Here is a 26680-nt window from a genome sequence, read left to right as displayed (position 1 = left end):
ATCAAAACGGATTCCACGTCTAGCGCCATCAATGGCACGGAAAGATGAGTATTCATAGCCAGATCTTCCAGTTGAACTGTTTTGGACGTCTATTCTTGTCAATGGTAGGTGGAGTTAAATACTGACACACTGATGTGCGATTTAAAAAAAAAATCAAAGCATTCATACCTCAAACCCTATTTGTGTATGTTTGTTTTTGCGTGAGTGTGGCGGAAGCAGCCACGGTCTTCAGGCACTCTTCATGAAAACAGAAAAAAACAGCACACAAAAGTACTCAAAAATACATAGAAAACCCCCAAACCCCTAAAAAAACCTTGAAAAGCAGAGAGCACTCAAGGAAGCCTCCGAGGTAATTAATTTAATGTTATAATTACGGCATGGCTGCAATGTGTTAGATACAACTGAGTGATTTTTAAAGAACTTGATTTTAACACTTGGAGGATACTTGATATTTGGATGAGGCGAAGTGTGATTTAGGCTTGTTAAGCTTCAACTTGGCCGAGAATTGATAAAAACTATATCGTCCAAATGCTTTGTCAAAAGGAAAAAGCAAATTGGACAAAGCATGAATACAATAAAATAGCCACGGCATAAACCCCAATTCCCCACAACACGAATGCAAGTAGCTGCAACACAAATGCAAAAAGAATGAAAACAGGCTACAATATATAGTTATAGTAGTAGTGTCAATTTCTGTAACTTACGTTTTCAAGCTCTTGACAACGGAAGTTTATTTGCTCCTCTCAGTCAAAATGGATTGGACGTCCTGCACCGTCAATGGCACGCAATGGGTTAAGTGAGTGGCCTGGAAGGGTTAAAAAATAGAAATCACAATTGTGCATAAAAGGATTACCAATAAAACACAATTATATATATATAAAAAAATATATATACACAGCTCAGTGGACAAGAGGTTAGCGCATCTGCCTCACATGAGCTTGCATGGGTTTTCTTCGGGTAGGCCGGTTTTCTACCACATCCGAAAACATCCTAATCTAATTGTGCGCTAAAATGTCCCTATGAGTATGCGTGTGAATAGTTGTCAGTCTCGTCTGCCCAGTGATCGGCAGGCGATCAATCCAGGGTGTTCCCTGCTGGGCTGGGATTGGCTCCAGCACCCCTGCGACCCTTTTGAGGTAGTACAGAAAATGAATGAATAAATAAATACAAGTAAAACATATCTTAGTGTCCCCTGTTTTGAAAAAAAATGGGTAAAAAAAACAACCCTAGCAACAATTCTCTTTTATCCATCATTATTCCTTTTTATTTACCAACGCATGATGTGCTTTCGCCAGCAACAAAAAATGATGCAACGGCAAGCCAGGGTTTTTAAACGAGCACGTCTGCTCCATTCCTATTGTAGGAAAGGCGTGTACCGCATACCGACAGGAGAGATGCGTTGCGTGAAATCTACAAGGCCAGGCGGGCGCACCTACACGTGCACTCGCACACATCATCATCATCATCATCATCACAGATGTGCTCCAACAGGAGCTCCTGTAAGCATATTCACCGGCGCAAAAGTGCTGAAACACAAGGCCGCGTTGCAGACTCGCCCACTCGCACATAAATAAACAATCTTTGAACACACATTATGCTGAACGCACACGTATTCTCGCAGAAGTGTATTTTCAAGGTTTAACAAATGCATTAAATACTAGTCACAGCCACTCTTACACCTTGTTTGACCCCCTTTACTCTGTTCAAGAAACATATACACAAAAAATATAGATAAAACAAAAAAAGGCAGGTGTTTTTTCCCTCTTCCCTTTTTTGTGCCTCATGGGGAAAACCATCTCATCTCATCTCATTTTCTGAACTGCTTTATCCGCATTAGGGGTGCGGGGGGTGCTGGAGCCAATCCCAGCTGTCTCTGGGCAAGAGGCGAAGGACACCCTGAAACGGTGGCCAGCCAATCGCAAGGAGATGGACAACCATGCACACTCAGACGCTTACCTAGGGGCAAATTAGAGTGTCCAATCAGCCTACCATGCATGTTTTTGGAATGTGGGAGGAAATTAGAGTACCCGGAGGAAACCCACGCAGGCCCGGGAGAACACGCAAACTCCACACAGATGGACATGACCTGGATTCGAACCCAGGACCCCAGAGCTGTGAGGCTGACGCGCTGACCACTCGCGCTACCAGGCCGCCCATGGCGAAAACCAAAAAAATATAGAATTGTACAATTCCAAAAATGACAAAACCATAAAATTTACCCATGTTTCAGTAACATTAGAACATAAGGTAGAAACATTTTACTAGTTCTACTCGAGAAATTAATTGGTTCTGGAAGTAGTTTGGTAACCCAAGAATTCCATAATTAGAGATGAGTTTTCCATTTACTGTATTTTACGGACTATAAATTGCAACAAAAACTCCATTGTGACTTTTTTTTTTTTAAATCTCTGACCACCAACAGCATAACATGTTTTTTAAAGGTTATAAAAAATTGAGTAAACTGTAAAAAGATACCTATTTAGCTTGTTGTTCTCCATTTTACTATTGGTGCTTTAGCGTATGTTTGTTCCTGGTCAGACTGACTAAGAAAAAGGTGATCCCAGCCAATGGGATGTCAGGAAGATGCTAAGCAATAACCAATGGGAGAGCAGCTACAAATATATTTACATTGTGCAAGTAGCAATGCCTGCTGTATTTTTGTCTTTCCTATCCTGAAATTCCTTTAATAACAAGAGGCAATATTTTCCCGTCAAGGTGTATTTTTATTTCTAACCTCTGAATTAAACTGTGTAATCATCATATTGGCTTTTTTTCTATTTTCCTGAAAAAGAATCATTTCGCCATTTTTGCTGCTTGGCTAACAATATCATAAAATTCAATTTTTCCCAATTTTTTTGAACGATTTTTTTTCTTGTGATAATTTCTAAGGCTTTTAATGTCAAAAACGATCTTTGACGATGATGGACGAAAAAGGTGGGTTGTCAAATTAACCACAACTTTACCACTTCCAACATTAAAACTGATGTTATTTCAGAAAGACAGATGTCCAATCAAATGATTATTGCCATGAAGCAGCTACTGTAATTCCAATGATTTAAACGCCTATTACCGTCAACGGCAGCAACTCAACAATCCCCCCAATCAATTCTGCACCCGAAAAATATTTTCGAGAGGAGCAGGTGCACCTCATGTTGCAGTTATTCCCAAATATCCATCATATCACTGCGCATTCTTTTTAAAAAAGTAAGGAGAAAGCAAGGTCACACTTCCTCCACAACACCCCATTTGTTTGATTTTAAGTGTGCCACATTCTAACAGGCGGCAAAGTTAAGCCTATTGAAAGGGCGGCGTGACGATATTCATGCAAATGCGACGCCAGCGCTCGCTACTCACAAGAAGAAAATGGAATTTGTTGACACTTTAAAAGGATTGGAACTAGCAGATCCACCTGTCCGTATGTCGCGTGCATCCATGCAAAGTTCAAACACACACCGTCAAGCATCCGCCGCAAAAAAAACAACGTCGAAAAATGCCTTCCTGCGATGAGGAGAGGCAAAACCAATCAAAGTTCAACACAATTTTACACATCTTCTTTATCCGGGGAAAAAATGAAAGTAAAAGATAGGTTGTTGCTTTTTTACTCACCGTTTGCTTGTTTGCCCGCGAATCCCTTCCCCGCTGGAAGTTTAGTCGCGATCCCAAGAGGAGTCGCGCCGAGAGAGGATGCTGCTGTTGTGTGTGTGCGTGAGCGTGTGTGTGTGTGTGAGAGGGAGAGAGAACGTGTGTTTGTATATGAGGGAAGGGATGACAGCGAGAAAGTGATAAAGAGAGAGAGAAGGAGGGAGGGAGGAAAAAAAAACAGACGTGGGGAGCCGAAGCCCAATGCCAAAGGATGCTTCAGTCTCCTAGCAACAACAATCGATCTAAGCACGGAGACATTTTTATTGGATAAAAAGAAAACTTAGCCATTCCAACACCCCCGCCATCCTTCTTTGCACGTTTACCGCTCGGATCGACAACAGCCAGGAGAGAAGGGGATAAAGAGATGCACAATTCATCTTCATCCATCTGTCCACTTCAGAGTCTGTCCAAAAAATGACAAAAATATGTGTATATATATATTTTTTTCAAATAAGGAAATGTGCAAGCAGCGATGCGGCAAATCATCAAACTTTGACGTGACGCTCTCCCCCCTCAGTGGATGGCGAAGGATAAAAGCATAGCAATGGAAACATCGCCCAACTGGTGGCTTGATGCTGGTTGGCCGTTGGCCCAATAGTTGGAGAAACTGAAATGAAAATGGCAGAAATCATTTTTTCAATCACTTTCACTTTCCAGGCATTTTTCATGATGACATTTACACGATTTTAGAAATCTTTTTAATTCTATTTTGAGCATTTCTGAAAATGCTCTATCCACATTAAACACAAAATTCATGGAAATCTGTCTTGATTTTTAATCCAGGCCAATTGGGTCAAACCCTCCCAAAATTGCATTGATGCAAACACTTAATTTTACATAATTCTGAGGCATAAATCTGACCTTTTTTTCTGTAAGATCAAGTTTTGTGCAAATTAAGTTGTATATATTTTTTCTCCAATACAAAATTATTGCATACGTTGCAAGAAAATACACCACTAGACACCTAATAAAGTTATTTCTTCTCTTTTTATTAAAAAAATATCAGTTCACACTGGGCGTGATGAGAATTTTTCGCCAAGGCAGCGTAGACAAAAAGACTAATTAGATTCGAATTTCATTAACAAACTTTTTTTCCCTTTATTCCATGCAGTTGTATCCAAAACTCACTGCAATATTTCACAGCACCTTTAAAATAATTTAAACTTGAAATCGGGTCCCTCATTGAAACGTCCCTACATTTTCCGTCCTGTCGAGGACCCCGAATGCGCCCTCATTTAGCTGCGAGCTAACACGTGATTCCCCATTCAGACCTATTGTCTGGCCAAATGAGCATCCCCAGCTAACATGTAAACAAGTCCAAAGCCTGAGATGGGGAGGAAGTATCTGTGAGCGAAACTTGTTTGGATGACGCCGCGCTCATTAGAATGCAAGTATGCACGTCTGCAGTGCCTATTGAACAGAAAATCCTCTTCATGCATGATTGAGTCACAGAGCCTCCTCACTCTGCTCAAACACACAGTCTGTGGAGAGGCCTGATTTCTGGATTGTAAACTTAGCCAAGTGCATCGGAATACCATGTGTGACTGCTTTCCGTTTGGAGCTAATGGCTAAGGATTAGCTTCTCTCTGAATGGCGAATTTACCTGATTAAAAATGCTTCAAGGTTCGATAAAAGATGACAGTGAGCGGACCATATTTTAGACACAAAAAGGCTTAACAATGAAAACGAAGCCTATTTTGTGTTTCTTTCTCAGCGGCCTTGGCCACGCCCACGAAATAAATCTTACAAGATACCGTATTTTCACGACTATAAGGCGCACATAAAAGTCTTAAATTTTCTCCAAAATAGACAGGGTGCTTTATAATCCAGTGCGCTTTATATATGGACTAATACTAAAATTGTTATCACGATAAAATAAAATAAATCAGTCGATAGGGTACACCATCCTCTACAGCTCTTCAACTACGGCAAGCAGCCCCCGACTCTACCAATTTCCCCGTAGAAAAAGTACTGCACAGTGACTGCTGGTATATATAGTTCTTTTGTCAATACACCCAATGGATTGTGCCTGGCGATCGGCATCAACACAGCTTTACGAAGCATGGACGCTAGCTACTATTTGCGAATGGATTGTGGCGTGGCGATCGGCATCAACACAGCTTTACGAAGCATGGAAGACAGCGTTGGAATAGTTACGCTAGCTACTAGCTAGCTACTATTTGCGAATGGATTGTGGCCGCCTGGACAAACGTATAAAACTCAGCGTTTTCGATGACTCATTTGGACAATTGTTCAATTCGGACACAGAAAATGAGGACTTTGATGGATTTGTGGGCGATGATGACGCGAGTACATTGTAAAATGGCTAAATAAAGTACAACCAAACTTAGTTTAGCTTCAGTTGTCTTTTTAAAAACGTGTTTTTAGCGTGTGGGTGTAGCATGTATGTTTAAGATGGTGTATGTTTTGCCATGCCTGGCTGCGTCTACAAAAACGGTGCGTCCTTTGCGTGTAAAATACAGAAAGAGCACTGGTTATTGACACTGTGGCTAAAAATACGATGCGCCGTATAGTCATGAAAATACGGTAGTCTTTCACTCACTTGCGCCGTGTGATGATTGCAGCTTCAGAATTTGTATGGTAAAATGACTTAATTTTGTACTCCAACTCATCGCACGATAACCTCAATGAGTCTCAACTACCATTTTCCATTGTGTCATACACTATCCGCCAAAAGAATCAGCTTTAATGGCATCATCGATTTCAACTATGCAGAGGCAAACCGTTACACAAACTCATTTCATTGCACAATTTCAATCTTGACATTCATTTTGGAATACGCATTGACAAGACTCAATGATTTAATGAGTGTAAAATGTCGTTATACTTGAAATGACACTGTGCCCCTGCCCCTCGCTATGACAGGAAAATCTTAGGTAATGATTGATCACTCAGGCGACCATGGACTGGTCCAAGATCTAGCTCACACCTCTACGCCGCACCTTAGCACACACACATGCACGCATAGCGCCAGTCACCGCTTTCCCCCGACGAGCGAGATGTCGTTCGCTCTAATAAGGGCCTCATTGTCTGCCGTGGCATGCATATATGCGGCGAGTCCCAGAAAGCCAGCTTTGTCCAATAAGGCTCCCTCAGCGAGGGGGCTTTGTGCCCAATATTTCCCCACAGACGGATGGGCAAAAAAAAAAGAAAGAGAAAGAGAAGAAAAGGAAGAAAGACTTCCATGAATGCAGGAAGAAGCTATACTTATAATAGTCGATAAAAATGGACCATTGGAGAACCACAGGATATCAAATTTGAATGTGTGTATGGCGACAGTGTTTTTGCCTCATCGCCACTTCATTTAGCAGCAAGTAGTTCCACCGGGGCGCCGCGCGCTTCTCCTTCCCCCGATTCCCTGCAGATGCTTTGCGTCCATGCGCTAATAGCATTAGCCGCGCTTCATTTCCGACCGTTACGGATGGAGTGGCGTGCACATAACTCCCTAGTGTTGGCGCTGCACTTGTCTAAGTTCCCGTTGACTTTTGCTCTCTTGGTCACTTGCGGACAAGTTAAGTTGTTGGAAGAGTTAACAAACTGAGCAATCGCAAGATATTAGTTGACGACTTGCAGCGGGTACTCGGACGTTTGGTCGACCGGAGGTTTGGTCGACCGGACATTTGGTAGAACGGAGGTTTGGTAGAACGGAGGTTTGGTAGAACGGACGTTTGGTAGAACGGAGGTTTGGTAGAACGGACGTTTGGTCGCCGGGCTGTTACTGTGGAAACCAGCTCTCAAAATTATAATCATGAGAGAGAGAGAGAGAGTGAGTTTAATATCTAAATATCTAATATCAAAATATCAACAGTAAACTCTGTCATAATTTGACAGCGAGCGAACCCGGCGACCAAACGTCCGTTCTACCAAACGTCCGTTCGACCAAACGTCCGTTCGACCAAACGTCCGTTCGACCAAACGTCCGTTCGACCAAACGTCCGTTCGACCAAACGTCCGTTCGACCAAACGTCCGTTCTACCAAACGTCCGTTCTACCAAACGTCCGTTCTACCAAACGTCCGTTCTACCAAACGTCCGTTCTACCAAACGTCCGTTCTACCAAACGTCCGTTCTACCAAACGTCCGTTCTACCAAACGTCCGTTCGACCAAACGTCCGTTCGACCAAACGTCCGTTCGACCAAACGTCCGTTCTACCAAACGTCCGTTCTACCAAACGTCCGTTCTACCAAACGTCCGTTCTACCAAACGTCCGTTCTACCAAACGTCCGTTCTACCAAACGTCCGTTCTACCAAACGTCCGTTCTACCAAACGTCCGTTCTACCAAACGTCCGTTCTACCAAACGTCCGTTCTACCAAACGTCCGTTCTACCAAACGTCCGTTCTACCAAACGTCCGTTCTACCAAACGTCCGTTCTACCAAACGTCCGTTCTACCAAACGTCCGTTCTACCAAACGTCCGTTCTACCAAACGTCCGTTCTACCAAACGTCCGTTCTACCAAACGTCCGGGGACCAAATGTCCGGGGACCAAACGTCTTTCGACGAAACGTCCGGTCACGCGTGCAGCGTCTCGCTTGGGTGGTGCTGTATTTTTCGGACTATAAGTCGCGATAGCCAAATAATGCACAACGAACGGGCGCGTCAGCCCCACAATTCTGAGATGGAGGGTTCGATCCCAGGTCTGGACCTTCCTGTGAGGAATTTGCAAGTTCTCCCTGGGCTTACGTAAGTTTTCTCCATGTTCTCTGGTTTCCTCCCACATCCAAAAAAACATGCATCCTAGGCTAATTGTATGCTAAATTCTGAAATCCAAATTGTCATACTCCACTGCCAATAACGATAAAACTCATTAAATAAAAAAAATCAACTGATTCTGCTCCAATGTAAATTTACACTTTGACCAAACTCTGAAAAAAGACCACCCAAAGAACAACATCAGGATTCAGCCGTGCTGATCATTAAATCAAGCATACATTTCTTGAAGGACAAATTTTGAGGCACTTTAGCTTCGTGAGCATGATTTTCCCAACAAGAACCAATGAGTTCACAGTTTCCTGACAAAAAAAAAAGTTGTCTCTTATTGTTTTGGGCTGCTCGGGTCTCCAAACGGGGGGTCTAGTAATTACCTTGTGTACGGAGGCATGGCTAACAGACTTTTGGGGCCATCAAAGCCACGTCACAGGACATGCGCTGACCTGTCCCGTCTTCATCTGCTATTCATTTTCACTCCTGGAAATAAACAAAGCTACTTGAAAACTGTAAACACGTCAGAGCACCAATCTCATTTCTGAAGAAAAAAAAACCCAATTAACACCCGCACAAAGACGCAGATGCTCAGGCGTAGCCCCGAATTTGGTGTGGTACAGTATGAGATTTGCGGTCTGCTCGGCGCTTTCTGACGACGAGCACAATTCATTAGTAATTGACCGCAGCAGCCTCGCTCATGAAACATTAACAGGCTTGTGGTGAATAATTGATTAATGATATGAGGCGGTCTGCAGCAGCATTCTGACAATGAGAGCAGCAGCACAGCCAAATTCAGTTCTACTGACGGGGAATCAGCGCCATTGACGCCCACAGACGTCCGATCCAGTTCCACTCGCAGCTTTGCCGGTGAATGGGAGCTAGTGTACATATTAATATAATCGTATCGCAATCATCTACTTTCATATCAAATGATTAATGGAATTCAAGACCAATTGATTCTCATCCTCTCGGTCTTTCACAAAAAGAAGCACAGTTTTAATTAAATGAAAATATTATAAGTGAATTGCAAGAAAAAAAAAGAATGTTTTCAGTTTGTTTCCCCCATTTTTCAAAATAAAAGACGAATGATAAAAACCTATTTCTTATTTTAAATGAATTGGCAAGTATTCAATGAAAGATAAAGGACTGAATAATGCACATATTTTTTTTGTGTTCAGAAAAAGTAAAAGAAATGAAAAAGTAAAAATTATAGAGAATCACTTTTTTTCTGAAAAAATAAAATATAAATCAAGAAAAAATATATATTTCTAGTTTTATTGTTTCCTTTTTTCAAATAAAAAAATAAAAAAATAGGAAAAAAAGCCATTTTAAAACCTTTTTATTGTGCAATGCAGAATAATTTAAAAAACTGAAGATTTTTTAGCAAAGTGCCCCTTAAACTGACAATAAAAATAGCCCAAAAGTACCAATAAATAGCAAAATAATCAATGTTAAACCATGTTTTAGACTACTATGGACACAGGAGACCAACAACAAGGACATTGTGACAAAAAAAGTATTTAATTCGCTTTCAAATTTCAGTATTCCTACAAAATTTGAGCCAAGCGACTTTCCCTACTTGTAGTCGAAATCTTAAATCATGGCAAAAAAAAGTGCTAAGCTCATTGGTCGCCGAAAAATGAACTTGACTTACGAGCCATTTCCGTTTTTTTCCCCGGACTCATGCCACAAACAAAGTGCAGCTACCGGAACACTGCACGACCGAGCGACACTGATGATCACGTGACCTGGATGCTGGTCCTGGGAGGGGAAATTTGGGATAATGACATTGATGCTGATGATAATGAGGAAGAGCTGAATGTCAGGCTGAGGGACGAGGGAGCTATTCGCAGACGAGAAAAAAAAAGCAAGACAGCCGTGATAAAACGCATTCCAACTTGTCGTCAGCGGGGTGATGAAGAGGTAGCAGTCTCAGTCTCACCCATTTAAATGCACCAATGATTTGTCTCTGCATGGTCTTGTAAGAGCATGGCTCCATTCACATTCACACATAATTAATATTCAATTGATGCAATGTTAAGAAATGACAGAACACCTAGCAAAAGTTAAAAAGCGGAAATTTGAGTTACCAGTCAGTTAAATACTCGCCGCATTAACGTCAACTCGATTTCATGTGGGCCGGACCATTTTAGATGTAATATTTAGATTTGTTTTTTTTATAAGTGGATTAAAAGAACTGGATTAAAATCCCTGAATATTCGTTTTTTTATAGATCTAAAACAATGTTTATTTTAGGTTTGTTTTTAGATTTTACAAAATGTTTTAAAAAAAAATACAATTATTGATTTAAAAGGGGGAAAATCAGGAAATTTAATATACATCTATACTTTTCATTTTAATTTGATCCTAAAACAGAAAGTTGGCACTCATGATTTACTTTCCCGGGCCACACAAAATGATGCGGCGGGCCAGATTTGGCCCCCGGGCCGCCACTTTAACACATGTGCTCTAAACCATAACTGTCGCTGTTTTGACTCATTTTAGTCCAATGTATCATTTTATTTTATTTATTTTAAGATCATGTTAAGATTTTTTGGGTTAATTTGAAAACTTCTTTTTATGCATATTTTACCTCTTCATTGCGTGCTCTTTGGCTAGTGCGACTTATACTAATTTGCGACTTTTTGTCCGAAAAATACGGCAATAATAGAATACACATGGTTTAATGAGAAATGTTGGCCTAATTTTTTTGGTGATAAAGTGTGATAGTGTATTCTAATCCTCCTATTTTTAGCGTACATAGTCATTATCTGCAATGAGATCCTGTTATCTCTGGCGACATGCATGCTTGAACGGCACCCAAATCATCCCCCGTCCATTAATCTCCCATCTGCTTCATTATCACAGTTGCTATTTACGAAGGCTTCGGCTCAGGTACAGCGACCCCGGCGACATTTCTGTGTCGCCGTGCTCAAGGTGGAACGCCAAACAAAGTTAGCCATGGCCGAGCGCCGCAAAAGACCGCCCCCGTGTCCCTCGCCACTATTTCCGAACGCTTCACTAGCTTTGAGGAGATGCCCGGGTGGAACGTCGGGAACTTGGCAAAGGAGCAGCGTTTTTTTGGTTATCGTGGCTTTGCAGTCAGCTCCAAACTTCCCAAATTTATTATGGGATGACAGGTTTGGCTCCCCGGGTATTCTAAATGTTTTTGTGATGACAAATAACGTGCATGATGGGTGCCACAAGAAAAAAATATCTTGGCTTGAAATGGATGAAAATAAATCATCGGGACGTGAAATGGGACATGAATGAAAAAAAATGCTTTGAATTCAACATGGATTATTTCAACATGGACTAGTGTAACCATTTGTCCATTTTTTTTACAGAAAATGTATTTTAAGTATCCGTTTTATTGGTACCCGGACATTTCGTCGACGGACAATTCGTCGCCATACAGTTCGTTGACCGAACTATCCCCTAACCCTAATCCTAACCACTAACCTTAACCACTATCCCCTAGCCCGCGAGGTTAATGTGAGCAAAAATGGTTATTCGTCTTATTGAGCCGTGTTATTGGCTGGCAACCAATTCAGGGTGTTCCTCTTCTAGTGCCCACAATTGGCTTGGATAGGCTCCAGCACCCCTGTGACCGTTGTGAGAATAAGCGGTATTTGGTTAATAAATGAATTGGCCTGACTTCATGTCAAAAAATGCTATCGACAGCACTAAAATGTCAAAATATACATAAGCAAGTCATTTGTTTGTGTTTTTGCTGATTTTCTGTCTTAATGATTTGATTTGGTGATTCTTAATGATCCCATTTACTTTGATTTGCTTTGTACTTTGTGCTTTTGCTTTGTTGTTCTGTCTAATCACCTTCTTGCTACTGCCACAATGAAATTTCCCAAATACGGGATGAATAAAAAGTTATCCAATCCAATCCAATCTGGGATAGGCTCCAGCACCCCCCGCGACCCCTGGGAGAATAAGTGGTTTGTGATTTTTCAAAACAGACACAAGTAACCTAAAATAAAGTTGGAGTCAAATTCTCAAAGTAGACTTCACTTCCAGTTTTATGCAATGAAATTTCAGACTTAACCATTTCAAAATAAGCTCTCATACTGTAATGTAAAAAGCCACCTGCTTTTGTTTGTCATCCTCATTGATCTCGCTACTTCTAAATCGTCCACACTTTGATGACACCATATGTGCCCGCTTGTGTTTGTGTGTAATTACCTGTGCCATTTTATGCCAACGTTTAACCGAGGCGACGGAGCTGTTTTGGGAAAATTAACTTCTTAAGCGCTACATGCTCTGAAGCACATAAGTGTCGTGATTTCCTTCCCCGTTTGCATTTCCAGTGCTAAAACTGCCCAAACCTGGGCCGATTGCAAACGGATTCCTCAAATGCATCATTACCTACGGGTGAAGGTTACAGGATTTATTAATTTCTCTCTGTTTCTCTATATTTTTTTGTGTTTAAGTTAACTCATGAACAAAAAAAGGGATTATTTGGAAACTTGCAGAATGTGATTGTTATATAAAACGGAAGAGGTGATTCAATTGTAAGGTAATTTCGTCAAAGGCAGTGGCGGTCCGTGCATTTTCTCGTAGCGCCTTCAACGAATCAATCCAACCCTCAAAAACTATTTTATCGCTATAAAACCTCTACTGCAGCTACAGCTGCGACACATAAAAAATCACCAATAATAACCACATATAATTGAAATATTATTTAGGAATATAGCCATATTTTAATCACTAAAAATCATTTTTAACTGTAGATAATATCCATCCTCCTTTCTTTCCTCCTTCTTTTCTATCGCCATCGAAGCTAATGCTGAAAGTCGAGCCTTTCCTGTCGTATTTCTGGCATACGTTTTTATTCGATTTAGTGCTGAAAATGTTCGTTCCCGGTTGTGACAGGCTTGCTTGCTTTGGAGGTGTCCGACCTTTCTTAATGATGTCCAGCTTTTTTTTCTTGAAAAGTCTGTCTTGAAAATGGCTTTGCCAGCAAATCTGCAACCAAATCCATTTCTTTTCCTCCGTCGGCCATTGTGGGTTGAGTTTGCTCACTCTGGCTGGCTCACTCTGGCTTTGGCCCGCCTACTCTATCACTAGCCAATCATAGTTGGTGAAAGCGATGACGTATCCCTATGACTGCGAGAAGGCAATGCCGTATCCCTACCCCTGCGAGAAGGCCTGGTGTCACCAAATCGAATTCTGATTGGTTAAAGCAACAGTCTTATCGACGCTTGTTTAATGCAGCAGAGCCTGCAGGACTGATTGTGAAGGCCTTGAGGCAGATTTCTGACCCTGGCAACAAATAATGGCTGAAATGTGATTGGTTAAATGCTTCAATATGAAAACACACATCTGGAAGCAGTGCAACCAAGGGGAAAAGCAATGAAAGGAAGCTAACAGACAATTTGGAATTATTTCATAAGTATTGATGGACAAAATATAATATATGATTCAGATATTTCTTAGGCCAGCAGAAAAGGCCTTGAAGGCCCTAACGGCCCGCCACTGGTCAAAGGTTAGAAAATGAACGTTGCTCTGCTAATATTGCTAGGTAAAATGATTGTCAAAAATCTTCACAGTGCTATTTTGCGTAGTTTCCGATGCTTTATCGGAAAAGAGCGCTTTGGACTTGTATGAAATTGTTGTTGCACATTCAAGGCTAAGTATGTGAAAGCCTTGTCGAGCTTTCACATACTTATTATGATCAGACTTCTCAAAGACGAAACATTTGTGCATTTCATCACACTCAAGGGGGTGTCGAGAGATGCAAAAGGCAAGACGGTTGTTTCCTGCGAGCTTCAAAATATACTCGCCCAGGGCCAAATGGGTTTCAAACGTGGTTTCAAATTTAAACCTAAACGAATGACTCCAGAAAATGTGTGGGTAATAAAGAAGCTGCACCGACTGCTATTTTTGCTTTTTTGTTGAAGGTTTTTTTCCCAGAGCGCTGACAAATATTGATGCCTCATGTGTATTCTTTCCAGTTTGAGCACCAACGTCAGTTAGCTTTTTTTTTTTACCTCGAAGCTGTAAAGAAACGTAAGCAGGAACGCACATATACATCCACACCAAGGTATCGTGTCCTACTTTCACGGGTTTTTACACACTGATTAATGGATAGGACAGGATCTTGTCAGAGAAGATTAAAAATAAATGATCAAGACTCACACCGATCCACAACGATTGTAATTGTACAATAAATGTCATTTATGTCACGGTTTGCCTCTGCATAGTCGAAACTAATGTCGTAACTGCAGGTAAGGATCTGTGGAGTTGGAGTTATTTTGGGTACTATTATATATGTGCGTACAACGAAGAAATATTAATCATTATAGGTATGTGTGGAATATTAATCATTATATGTATATGTGAAATATTAATCATTATAAGCTTGACAAACACTTAGTATAATTGTTACCGAAAGACACTTCCCCCTGCAGCTGGCTCCGAGGACATTTAATTGTTTTGCCCTGGATCCGAGGACTGTTGACTTGGATTAAAAACTCGACCCTTCACCCAGTCGCAAGTTCGCAATGAAGATCTGTGGACTCTTAAATTGTTTTGACTTGGATTTCGCAGCAGATGGCTATCGAATCAACCTCCAAAAATACTCGCAAATTGTTTTAAACTAGTGTTGCTCGGTTCACCTAATATGGAATTGTTTTGCTGAATGGAGGCTTGCTTGTTTAAATTCTTTTGCAGTTGTTTTTTATTTCCGACCTTAATTCTTGTTTTGGATACCTGATATGCACTTGTTGTTGCAGTTGGTTTTTGACCTTAATTGTGTTGTTCGGATTAGCGCTTATGCAATTGTTTTGAATAAGATAACCTTAATTGTTTTGATTCAAATGCAACTAAATGGACAGGAGAGGACTGGTTTCTTTAGAATGATCTGTGCCGAGGACGAGTCAGGATTGATTCTCACTTGCAAGTAAAGCTGGATATATGTGCTCCGATGTCCTTCTTATATTAAAGTATATCTATTAATGAACCTAACAGATTGGACATGATCTTGTCAGAGAGGATTAAAAATAAATGATCAAGACTCACACCAATCCAAAACGATTGAAATTGTACAATAAATGTCATTTATGTCACGGTTTGCCTCTGCATAGTCGAAACCGACGTCATAACTGCAGGTAAGGATCTTCCAGAGGGCGTATGACTTAATAGAAAACAGTAGTGGAGGCAGGTTGATTGGCTGGCAACAAACTAAGCAATTTGGGAAACATCCAAGTATGATAGTTTGGTACGTATGCCTGAAGCGTACAATTATGTGAGTGCGTGAGTCTAGCTGGCGGCAGAGTCACAATTTTGGATTATATTAGTAGCAGCAGGAGCGTTTGACGTCCCACGGGGCTGTCTAACAGTGCAGAAAATAAAGAACGGGAATATCTTCCAGACTCGTCGCTGAGGATTGGAGCCACCTCTACCAAATTCACGCCATACCCAGGCGTACGTTGCATTTTTTGGGAGCAATATTCATAGAACATAAGCGCGAGCACAAGAATGTGGGAACTATTTGGATGTTTAAAAGAAGATACGCGGTAAAATTAGACCTACAAAGTGCTTATGCGACTCCCCGAGCTTTGACATGCACGTCAGACAAGTCAGCCCTGTATCAGCCGGATCAAGGATGCGATAAAAGACCCCCGCCACACTTTTAAAAGACTGCAGGCGATGTAAATCAAATCAATCGACGAGCCACGTCAACCCACGCACCCGAAAATCTGCGTCAAGCAAACACCAGTATGACTCATAAGGCAAAAAATAATGTTGACACACCATTTGGTCCCGGAAAATGTACTGAATAAAAATAAGGATTCATGTTCCTACTGTTTGAGTACTGCATGAAAACAGCATCATTAAAATGTTTAAACTTGACAGGACACAAAGTTAACCAATTACATCTCGCATAAAATATCTAAAGCAGGGGTGTCAGACTCGTGTTGGTTCGCGGGCCGCGTTAACATCAACTCGATTTCATGTGGGCCGGACCATTTTAGATATAATATTTAGATTTTTTTTAAATAAATGGATTAAAAGAACTGGATTAAAATCCCTGAATATTCAGTTTTTTATAGATCTAAAACAATGTTTATTTTAGCTTTTTTATATATTATTATATATTACAAAATGATTTTTGAACTAAAAACACAGAAAAAAATGATTAAAAAATTATAATTATTGATTCAAAAGGGGGAAAATCAGGAAATGTAATATACATCTATACTCTTCATTTTAATTTGATCCTAAAACAGAAAGTCGGCACTCATGATTTACTTTCCCGGGCCACACAAAATGATGCGGTGGGCCAGATTTGGCCCCCGGGCCACCACTTTGACACATGTGATCTAAAGAATACACAATCAAGAATCTTGATTAGAACGTAGGATTAGCTGCCAAACTTGGCCCAAGGTTTCCATATTGAAACATGGCTAATACCTTAATATTTAAACAAAACGGTTACACATTTAAAATTAGTGTGTATATTTATAATACACATTAACACATTTTTTTATAGTTCATAATTGTTTAAATATAATTCTAACAATATTAATGTGGGTAATGTGATTGCAACACACAATTTGATTAATTTTGTGAAAAAAAAATGTAATTAGATTTCATTTATATTTACAAAATATGTTCTTTTGTTTCTTTTTTTGTCATTTTGAGTCATTACAGGAGTCATTTTTGTGGTAGGCTTCAAATAAACCATTTTTTTGTTTTTTAACATTCCTGTATGATATTTTACTGTATGCTGCACCCATTAAATTTTTGGAAAATCCCGTACAAAATCCGGGCAAACCGTACAAATCGACAGTATGATGTTGTTTTACTGTTACCCACTGCGGCGGGAGCATGCGCAGAAAGCTAACTACGCTATTCAATCCACCATAGTGCAAACATGCCAAAGGAATTTGATTTCCCGTCCAATAGTCTGGGGTGTTAATCCATCTTTTTACAAAGTCTACCACGGTCAGATTAGGGTGAGTGCATGCCTTTGAAAAATTTGCTTTCCATCGATTTATTGCACAGTTTGTGTGTGTTTGTGCGCTCACTTTCCTCACCTGACTCACACAGCTACTTACTTGAACGCTGCTAAAAATCAGCATAGACCAGCATATTTCTCTGCGGTTACTATTTACTGACAGCAGCATGCCTACCTCAGCGGTTGTATTATTTATTTATTTATTTATTTTCTTGCGTGAGCGGGTCATCGAGTGACTGAAGGGCCCCTGAATTCTGTTTTTTGTTTAGTTGTTTTCACTTCTGAGGGGCCGTTCACATGACAGATTGATTGAGAACACCTACGACGTCGCAAACCCGGTCAATCTTGTCATAGTTGAAGGCTGTTTTTTTTGCTATTGTTGCACATAAGTGATCTTGCAGCACAGTTCCTAACTTGGATAAGTTATTTATTTATTTTTTTGAATTTGTGGTGATTATTTTACCTGGAATGCTCAACCTAATATTTTGACCTACCATTTTTTTCTAAGTGTTCAAAATTTAGTGCTATACATCTTTTAATATGTTTTTTTTTTTCAGATTTAGAATTTAACCAGTTTGGACCAAAGCTAGTTTATACAAACATTTGAGATAGAATGTTATAATGAATGCCATATATTGTTCGACTTGGATAAGTTAATTTTGTTTTGTTTTTTGAATTTGTGGTGATTATTATACCTGGAATGCTCAACTTAATGTTTTGACCTGCCATTTTTTTTTCTAAAAGAGTGTTCAAAATTTAGTGCTATATATCTTTTAATGTTTTTTTTCTTCAGATTTAGAACTTCACCAATTTGGACCAAAGCTGGTTCAGACAAAAATTTGAGATAGAATGTCATAATGACGGCCATATATTGTTCAAACATAAAGCCAAAACATGTTTACTCTAGTTCTGAATGAAAAAATAAATAAATACATTTTATGACCATTTTGATTTGTTTTGTTTTGTGATATATATGTATAAGTTATATCCAAAAATCTCAGTCATCGTTTTAAAATGTCATTACAGGATAATAATAATAATCGGACATAGGCTTTGTCATCATCATTGACACGACAAAAAGCCTAATTGTAATCATACCCAGAAACTGCGTATGACGAAATTGGTAGTGCTTCAACATAAGGTGTGTTTTCCCAGCAAAAGGCCCAAATAAGTGATAATTTCGGACTCGTAATTTAGCATTCTGCCGTGATGGATACATCGCATATCGAATCAAATCGTTACCCACAAATCGTGATACAAATCGTATAGCCAGATACGAGGCAACAGGCACCCTAACCACTCGCCTTACCCCACTAACGAACCAAGTATCTAAAGTTGCGAGTCAAATGTTCCTCCGTAGAAGTTATAGGAGAAGCGACAATCAGTAAAAGTTCTACTTTGAGTTAAATTCTCGCTCTGAATCAAAGTGTCGGGAGGGTTACTTGGGTTCAGCTGAGAGTGCCGCTCTGCCTTTCTCCAGCCTCCTTTTTCTCGACGTTTCATGTGCAACAAAGCCATCCGGCAGCGCGCATCGCTTGGGTCGGCGCCGCGGCGGCAGCCACACTTCAAACGCACCCCATCACCTATTCCATGAACACGCGCACCGGAGAAACACACAATTGCACAACCAAATATACACACTTCTTGTCTGAAAGCTACACCTGTTTAGTTATTTAATTATACTCAGCATGTAGAACAGTTGGCATCTAATGCGCTGTCCTTGTAACTTGGCATGAGCAAGAATAGCCTACTGACCAGATATAGTAAGGAATCATCCATCTTCATATTAGTTTGGAATGGGACAGTAAATCAATTTTGTTTTTCGAAAGTAAAATTTCTTTAACTCTCAATTAAATATTGACAAATCATGTACATTTACATTATTACCTTTTTACGTTTTTTTAATCTATCATTACATTGTTTAAAAGAAAAAAAGGAAAAGAACAAAAAAAATCATGAAATACCATTATTACTAAGACTTTTTTTAAACAAACTGACATCGGGACATCCCTAGTGAGAAAACCATCAAAATGTAACTTTTCGACAATACCGTATTTTCACGACTATACGGCACATCGTAATTTTAGCCGCAGTGTCAATAACGAGTGCTATTTCTGTATTTTACACACACAAAGGACGCATCGTTTTTATAGACGCAGCCAGGCATGGCAAAACAACAGCAGCTTAAACATACACGCTACACCCACAAGCTAAAAACACGTTTTTAAAAAGGCAACGGAAGCAAAACTGAGTTCGGTTGTACTTTATTTAGCCAATTTACAATGTACTCACGTCATCATCACCCACAAGTCCATCAAAGTCCTCATTTTCTGTGTCCGAATTAAACAATTGTCCGAATGAGTCATTGAAAACGCTGAGTTTTATACGTTCGTCCAAGCGGCCACAATCCATTCGCAAATAGTAGCTAGCTAGTAGCTAGCGTAACTATTCCAACGCTGCCTTACATGCTTCGTAAAGCTGTGTTGATGTCGATGTCCAGGCCACAATCCATTCGCAAATAGTAGCTAGCTAGTAGCTAGCGTAACTTTTCCAACGCTGCTTTCCATGCTTCGTAAAGCTGTGTTGATGTCGATGTATATAAGCCAAAATCCATTCGCAAATAGTAGCTAGCAAGTAGCTAGCGTAACTATTCCAACACTTCCTTCCCTGCTTCGTAAAGCTGTGTTGATGTCGATGTCCAGGCCACAATCCATTGGGTGTATTGACAAAAGAACTATATATCCCAGCAGTCACTGCGCAGTACTTTTTCTACGGGGAAAATAGTAGAGTCGGGGGCTGCTTGCCGTAGTTGTGAGAGCTGTAGAGGATGGTGAACCCTATCGACTGATTTATTTTATTTTATCGGGATAACAATTTTAGTATTGGTCCATATATAAAGCGCACTGGATTATAAGGCGCCCTGTCTATTTTGGAGAAAATGTAAGACTTCTATGTGCGCCTAATAGTCGTGAAAATACGGTGCATTCGTTCCCAAATGTAAGCGTCGAAACACCCAAAATAACTTTCAAGTTATGACAAAATGACGTGATGTCACGTGACTGCACTTTCTAATGCGGAGGCGTACTGTATCACCAGCCTAGCATTAACAATTCAGCGCCCGAACATCTATTCATCTGCGGCACCGTCTCCGCGAGTCAAATATTTATTAGCTCTGATTAGCAAATTCATATTTTAGATATGGCCGCCTCTCATCAATATTCAGCATCTGATTCGTCGCCAAGATTTCCAAAGTGTTTCTGACACGCGCACAAAAGACTCGGCCACCGGGGTGAGCAACAAAAGTTTCTTTGAGCTTGACGATTCTCCCCACCAACAGCGTTTGCACTGAGCCTGAGATAAGACCGCCGTGGCTTCGTGAATATGTGCCATGAGTGTCGTTGGCACCCTCTCCAACTACAATTGGCGCGCCAGGGTCGTGGGAAAGCACTTGCTCACCGGCAACGCTCCCAGAAAACCGCAAAGACCGCCCTCCACAATACATTAGCACCACTTGTTTTGGACAGCTACTTGTTGAGACTTGATGGAAAGGTCCAGTGGTTGCATTTGAGGATCCGGGTGGCTACTTCAGGGTCTTGCCAAAGCATGGGAGAAGAGCTACGCCTCTCAATTTGAGTAAATTATCTTTGCCACTAGGTGAAATTTATAGAGCAGAGGTAACATAGTCGATCGCTCAGGATAAATCATGAATGAGGAAAGGGAATATCATTAATTTTGCAGGATCAATCTGTAACATGAAATAGAAGAGGTGATGAAATTTTAGGGTAATGAGGTCAAAGGGCACTGGGGCAATTCAAATTGGTCTGTGTTCAAGATAAGTTGTAAATGAATAGGGATCCGTTTAAATTTTTAAGACCAATGTGTAATAGGAAATGGAAGACGTGATTAATTTTGGGCTAAAGAGGTCAAAGGTCAAATGGCCATTTTGCATTTTTGCTTTAAAGATAACTGATGATTTAATAAAATGATTATCAAACTTGCAGGATTGGTTTGTCATGTTAAATCAAAGAGGTGGTTAAATTTTAAGGTAACAAGGTCGCATGCGGGGCAATTTGAATTTGTCGGCATTCAAGATATCTCAAGAACAAAAAAAGGATTTAAAAAATTTAATTTGCAGGATAAATTTGCAATATGAAATTGAAGAGGTGATGACATTTTAGGGGGATGATGTCAAAGGTCAAAGGGCTAATTTGAATTTGTCTTCAAGATAACGCAACTATAATGCTAGCAATTGTCATATTCCAGGTTTGTTTAAGTCATATTTGTTTAGGATAATAAAGTCAAAGGACACAGGTCCAATATGAATTTCTATTTTTGTGTTTAAGATAACTCATGAATGATGAAAGGGCTTATTAGCAAATTTGCAGGATGAATTTGTAACATGAAATGGAAAAGGTGATTAAATTTTGGGGTCATGAGGTCAAAGCTTGGAGTACCAATTCAAGTCTGTCCATTTTTGTTCAAGATAACTGTTCATAGTATATGGAAAAGAACATCACACACGGACACACACAGACGACCAAATTGTCCTAAACTTGCACAATCCAAATACTACACCCAGCGCCACTTTACGAAGAGCACAGTCGATGTTTTAACGAGCTCGTATTTACTTATTCCTGGTACTTAATACGTCTTGATTGCGTGTTATTTGTATCGCTGTTACGGTATGCTGTATAACCAATTTATGCACACACAAATGGCTGAATTAATAAAGGTTGATCATCATAAACTCATTTACTGCGACTGACGGTGATATATGTCCAATCACGTGGCTCTTTTCATTTCAAGGAGTTTTTCACTAGTAGACGTCCAATCAATTTGAAGTGGGAGAAATAGCAGCGAATGAACACAAACAAATGAACTGGTCCATTTTTTTATCCCCAAATTAAAAAAAAAAAAAAAATCTGAAATATATAAAAATACATAAAAAACAATTAAATAGAACATTTACTGTCTCTCCTTTTTAATTAAATAAAGAAAAGTTTAAATATAAAAAAATGTTCAATATTTTCCCTCATTTTATTAAAAAAAATAAGACAATTTGCTATTTACTGGCCCAAAAATCGATGTAGAAAAATATTGCTATTTTTAAATGATCTATCGACTATCAGAAAACTGTCAATTCATTAAATGTGGAAGCCTGGTTGGGGGACATTAAATAAAACCATAACTGGAAAACAATTGAATTCGACACCCCTTAAATCAAATGCCTGACACAAATATAAACTCTGCTGTATTGCAATATTCTTCCAAGTGCTGACAATTGTTGTTACTCTTTTATTTGACATTTAATGTAGGTATGTATATATAGATTTTTAAGGACTACCTCTCAAACACTGATAATAGTCCTTTTCATGTCAGCAATCGGTCACTTGAGCTCGTGAAATAGACTAAATGAGCCGCACCTCATTCATTTCGTACAACTTAATTGGATACTGAAATTATTGCTACATTCCGGCGAGGTACGAAAAAACAGGAGCAAGGGAATATTTGCAGCCTCCACCAAAAACAATTACCCGCCTTTAAATCAGCCCACAACGCTGTGATGCATGGCATCAATTAGGCTCATTTTGCCGGGTCGGAGTGATTTGCAATCCATTAAGCAATTTGTACTGGGCCATGTTTGTTTTGAGGGAGGGATGAGAGCAAAAGGGCAGGATGGAGAAGGAGGAGAAGAAAAGAATGCATTTGTAATTGGACGATCTTGTGTAGTCTGCTTAATGAGGTTTACCCACGCGTGCGCGTCTCTGAGCACCCACATTCAAATAAAGTAGTTAAAAAAATGCTTAAGCGTTCCCTGTACAAATCATACAGTTGTGTCATCGAAAAATCCAGATTTTGGCTTCTTATCGATTAATGATTAAGGAATAATGCAAAATTATGGTCGCGGTACCAACACGAGGTGCTAACTTTGCTGCGAGCAATATACGTACATTTTAGAGAGATATTGTAACACAAAATCATTGTTTATTAGCATATTTTTATTTATTTTATTTTATTTCATTATTAACTTATTTATTACCTATTTATTTATGCCTAAAATGACTTTTCCTGTCTGTATTCTCACCCTCTTGCTACTGTGACAATGAAATTTCCCCGAATACGGGATGAATAAAGTTATCTAATCTAATCTAATCTAATTAACCTTTCTATTATATTCTTCCAATCGCAATGTACAAAAAGACAAACAACCATTCATGCTAGGAATAATTTAGAGCGATCATTTAGCTTATTCCTGTTTTTGGGATGTGGGAGGAAACTGGAGTACCCAGAGAAAACCCACACAAGCCCGAGGAGAACATGCCATCTCCACACAGTGAGGACCGACCTGGGATGGAACCCTCGACCACAGAACTATGAGTCTGACATGCTAAACACTTGCCTGGATTGTAGGCCTTTTTTTTTAACATGACATGAAATCAAAGTTTCTTGATACATTTGAGCACTTTCATCACATGGATTTGGTCTCTACTGTCTAACGTTGTAATGAGCTGGTCCGTGTAGGCGCAGTGGGGTCCGCGCCAGGGAGACCGTGTTCTCTCAGGCTGAACCATCAGCAAGCTGTCACCCTCGCCGGCACTTAATGACTTTCTGCTCCACGGACAAGTCGGGCAAAGGAGATTACATACAGTATATCTAAGAAAGAAAATTGCGAGGGAGAGACCAAAGGACAAAGGTGGAATGTGTCTTCTCAACTTTGGGAGTAGATTGGATCGGGCCACCGTCGATTTGGATTACCGGTCGGTGGTCTCGGCCCGCACTGCACTCGGAACGTCTGTGCTTGCTGGCGTGTTCTCGTTGGCGTAAGTGGAAATTTAAAAGATTGGGATAACTATGTTTTTGGTCCACATTGGAGAAGGGTGACGCTTCTTTGTCGTGGGACTTTTAGGACAATTGCTTCCATGAAACAGCGCCTGAATTTGACTGAAGAAGAATGAATACACAGGCAGCCCGGTGAATGAGTGGTTAGCACGTGGGCTTCAAAGTTCTGGGATTGAGGGTTCGATTCCATGTGGGTTTTCTGGTACTCGGACGTTTCGTCGAAAGACGTTTGGTCCCCGGACGTTTCGTCGAAAGACGTTTGGTCCCCGGACGTTTCGTCGAAAGACGTTTGGTCCCCGGACGTTTCGTCGAAAGACGTTGGGTCCCCGGACGTTTGGTCCCCGGACGTTTGTTCGACTGGACGTTTGGTCGACTGGATGTTTGGTAGAACGGACGTTTGGTAGAACGGACGTTTGGTCGCTGGGTTGTTACTGTTGAAACCAGCTCTCAAAATTATAATCATGAGAGAGAGAGAGTTTAATATCTAAATATCTAATATCAACAGTAAACTCTGTTATAATTTGACAGCGAGCGAACCCGGCGACCAAACGTCCGTTCTACCAAACGTCCGTTCTACCAAACGTCCGTTCTACCAAACGTCCGTTCTACCAAATGTCCGGTCGACCAAATGTCCGGTCGACCAAACGTCCGGTCGACCAAACGTCCGGTCGACCAAACGACCGGTCGACCAAACGACCGGGGACCAAACGTCTGGGGACCAAACGTCTTTCGACAAAACGTCCGGTCATAGGGTTTTCTCCAGGCGGAATATTTATATTAAGGTTAATTTTGATAAGCTAGAATTAACTTGGTTTCCCTGCAACACATTTGGGGTTATGACGTCCAGTGAGACTGGGATAGGCTCCGACACCCCCTCTTCAAGCGGAAGGGAAAGTGATTGAATACATGAACTCCTTGGTATTTCAACAGGAGCGGATTTTTCGAGGAACATTTGCACCTGTGTGGTGAACCCATTGTCTGCTACGTTTGTAATTTCAATATCAGACAAGCCAGGCTAATAACAATGACCCCATAATGCAAGCAGGTGTTCCTTTCGGACACGGGCAGGCCACTAAAGGCCGACAACGGTGCTGTACATATTCGCCTCCCTGCGATGTCGCTTCGGCGGCTGGAATGCCGTCCCTCTCCCGCATTGACCCGGCGGGCTCATTGTCATGCTAAACTACTTTTCATCCGCTAACGACCCTCCCGCCTGAATATATACGGCGGGGCCGGCGAATATAATGGAAATGGATTTCCTCCAGTCCGATTGTCCGACACGTCAGCCTTCAATTACTACTCAATCTCGCCCTCGTTCGGCGGCGGCCTCGGCCGGCGCAATTGTGACGGTCTCTCTGATATGCAAAGCGGTCATTTTACTGCACCTGGCATTCAGGCGGTCCTAATTTGCTTTGTGGAATAGGGGCGCACTCGTGAGGGACAATGCTTTGTTGATAATAATTTTTTTCAGCTGTAGAGTTTTGTTGCGTTTCCAATGAACAAAAGATTGCGTTTGGGCGGAGAAGTGTTTACAGGTGTGTTTTACATGGACAATGAAGCCACATTGGATTTGCTTCGTCCAATCACGTGGCTCTTTTCAACCTAGGCTTGAACGCGTTTTCATCTAGGCCAGACTCACGCTGCAATCTTATCACAAAAGTCACAGTTTTAACTCAAAATAAGACAATATATGTGCAAATTAATCATACCCGGCATAGCTAATATCTACTATTATGTGTGGAAACACTAAGATAATGAGACAGTCAAGCTTCCTCTTACCGAAACCTCTCCTCTGCTAAATCCAAACAAGATTAGTAGGGCGTTCTCCTCTTAATCGATTACTAATGCCTGCCGTGTGTGGCCGTACAATTATCGAGAGAGAAAAATGCCAGCGGGATGGTAAGAATAAGTCAAAAGTTAAATTAGAGTTTTAAAGGCTGACGGCTGACTCGGGTATGTGACTTTTTTGGGGGCGTTAAAAAGTCAAACTTCACTTCCACAGGCTATTTTTTTTTATTTTTACTCAGAATTGAGTGGAACAAGATCATCTTTTTAAGATAGTAAAAAAACTAAATATTCAAAACGGAATAGAATATTGTCAAAAGAAGCCAAAAAATGGTATGCTTTGTAATACATGAACAAAATACCAAAGATGAGTATTCAGTATTAGCAGATCCTCCAAATTTGGTGGCAAAAGTACAACTAAAGTACATCGTTTAGGGCAAGGGTGTCTGACTCGGGTTGGTTCTCGGGCCGCTTTAACGTCAACTTGATTTCATACTAACCCTTTCTGAAAATACATAAAATGCAGACATCTTGTTGCCACTTGTTAACCCAACCTAATAAAATGATTGAAAAATATGGACGCACTGTTATATAGCAACGTGGAGAAGACCAACTCTGGAATTCTGTGCAGGAGCAAGCTTTTTTTCAAAGAGTTGTTAACATGGAAACAACCTTCACCTTCACGGCTGTTTGTGTGCTGCATACCTCGAA

The 26680-nt window shown here is 40.5% G+C and overlaps 1 protein-coding gene across 9 annotated transcripts in view; it reads right to left on the bottom strand.

Moving 5' to 3' along the window:
- The window catches only part of grm3 (glutamate receptor, metabotropic 3), a 197798-nt gene that overhangs the window by 35315 nt on the left and 135803 nt on the right, over positions 1 to 26680 (bottom strand). For 6 of the 9 annotated variants that reach the window (XM_077595698.1, XM_077595703.1, XM_077595699.1 and 3 more), the window contains 4 exons: positions 8748 to 8850; positions 4134 to 4249; positions 3607 to 4045; positions 705 to 805 (listed from right to left, as the gene is read on the bottom strand). The gene's annotated coding sequence lies outside the window, so the exon portion shown is untranslated. Of the gene's footprint in view, positions 1 to 704; positions 806 to 3354; positions 3490 to 3606; positions 4250 to 8747; positions 8851 to 26680 lie in introns of those variants that run through there. The other 3 variants (XM_077595700.1, XM_077595701.1, XM_077595706.1) reach the window with 3 other exon arrangements.

The sequence above is a fragment of the Stigmatopora argus genome, chromosome 3, assembly GCF_051989625.1.
Source record: "Stigmatopora argus isolate UIUO_Sarg chromosome 3, RoL_Sarg_1.0, whole genome shotgun sequence".
Lineage (NCBI taxonomy): Eukaryota > Metazoa > Chordata > Actinopteri > Syngnathiformes > Syngnathidae > Stigmatopora > Stigmatopora argus.
Note: the sequence above shows the minus strand (reverse complement) of the source record. Positions and strands in the feature narration are given on the sequence as shown.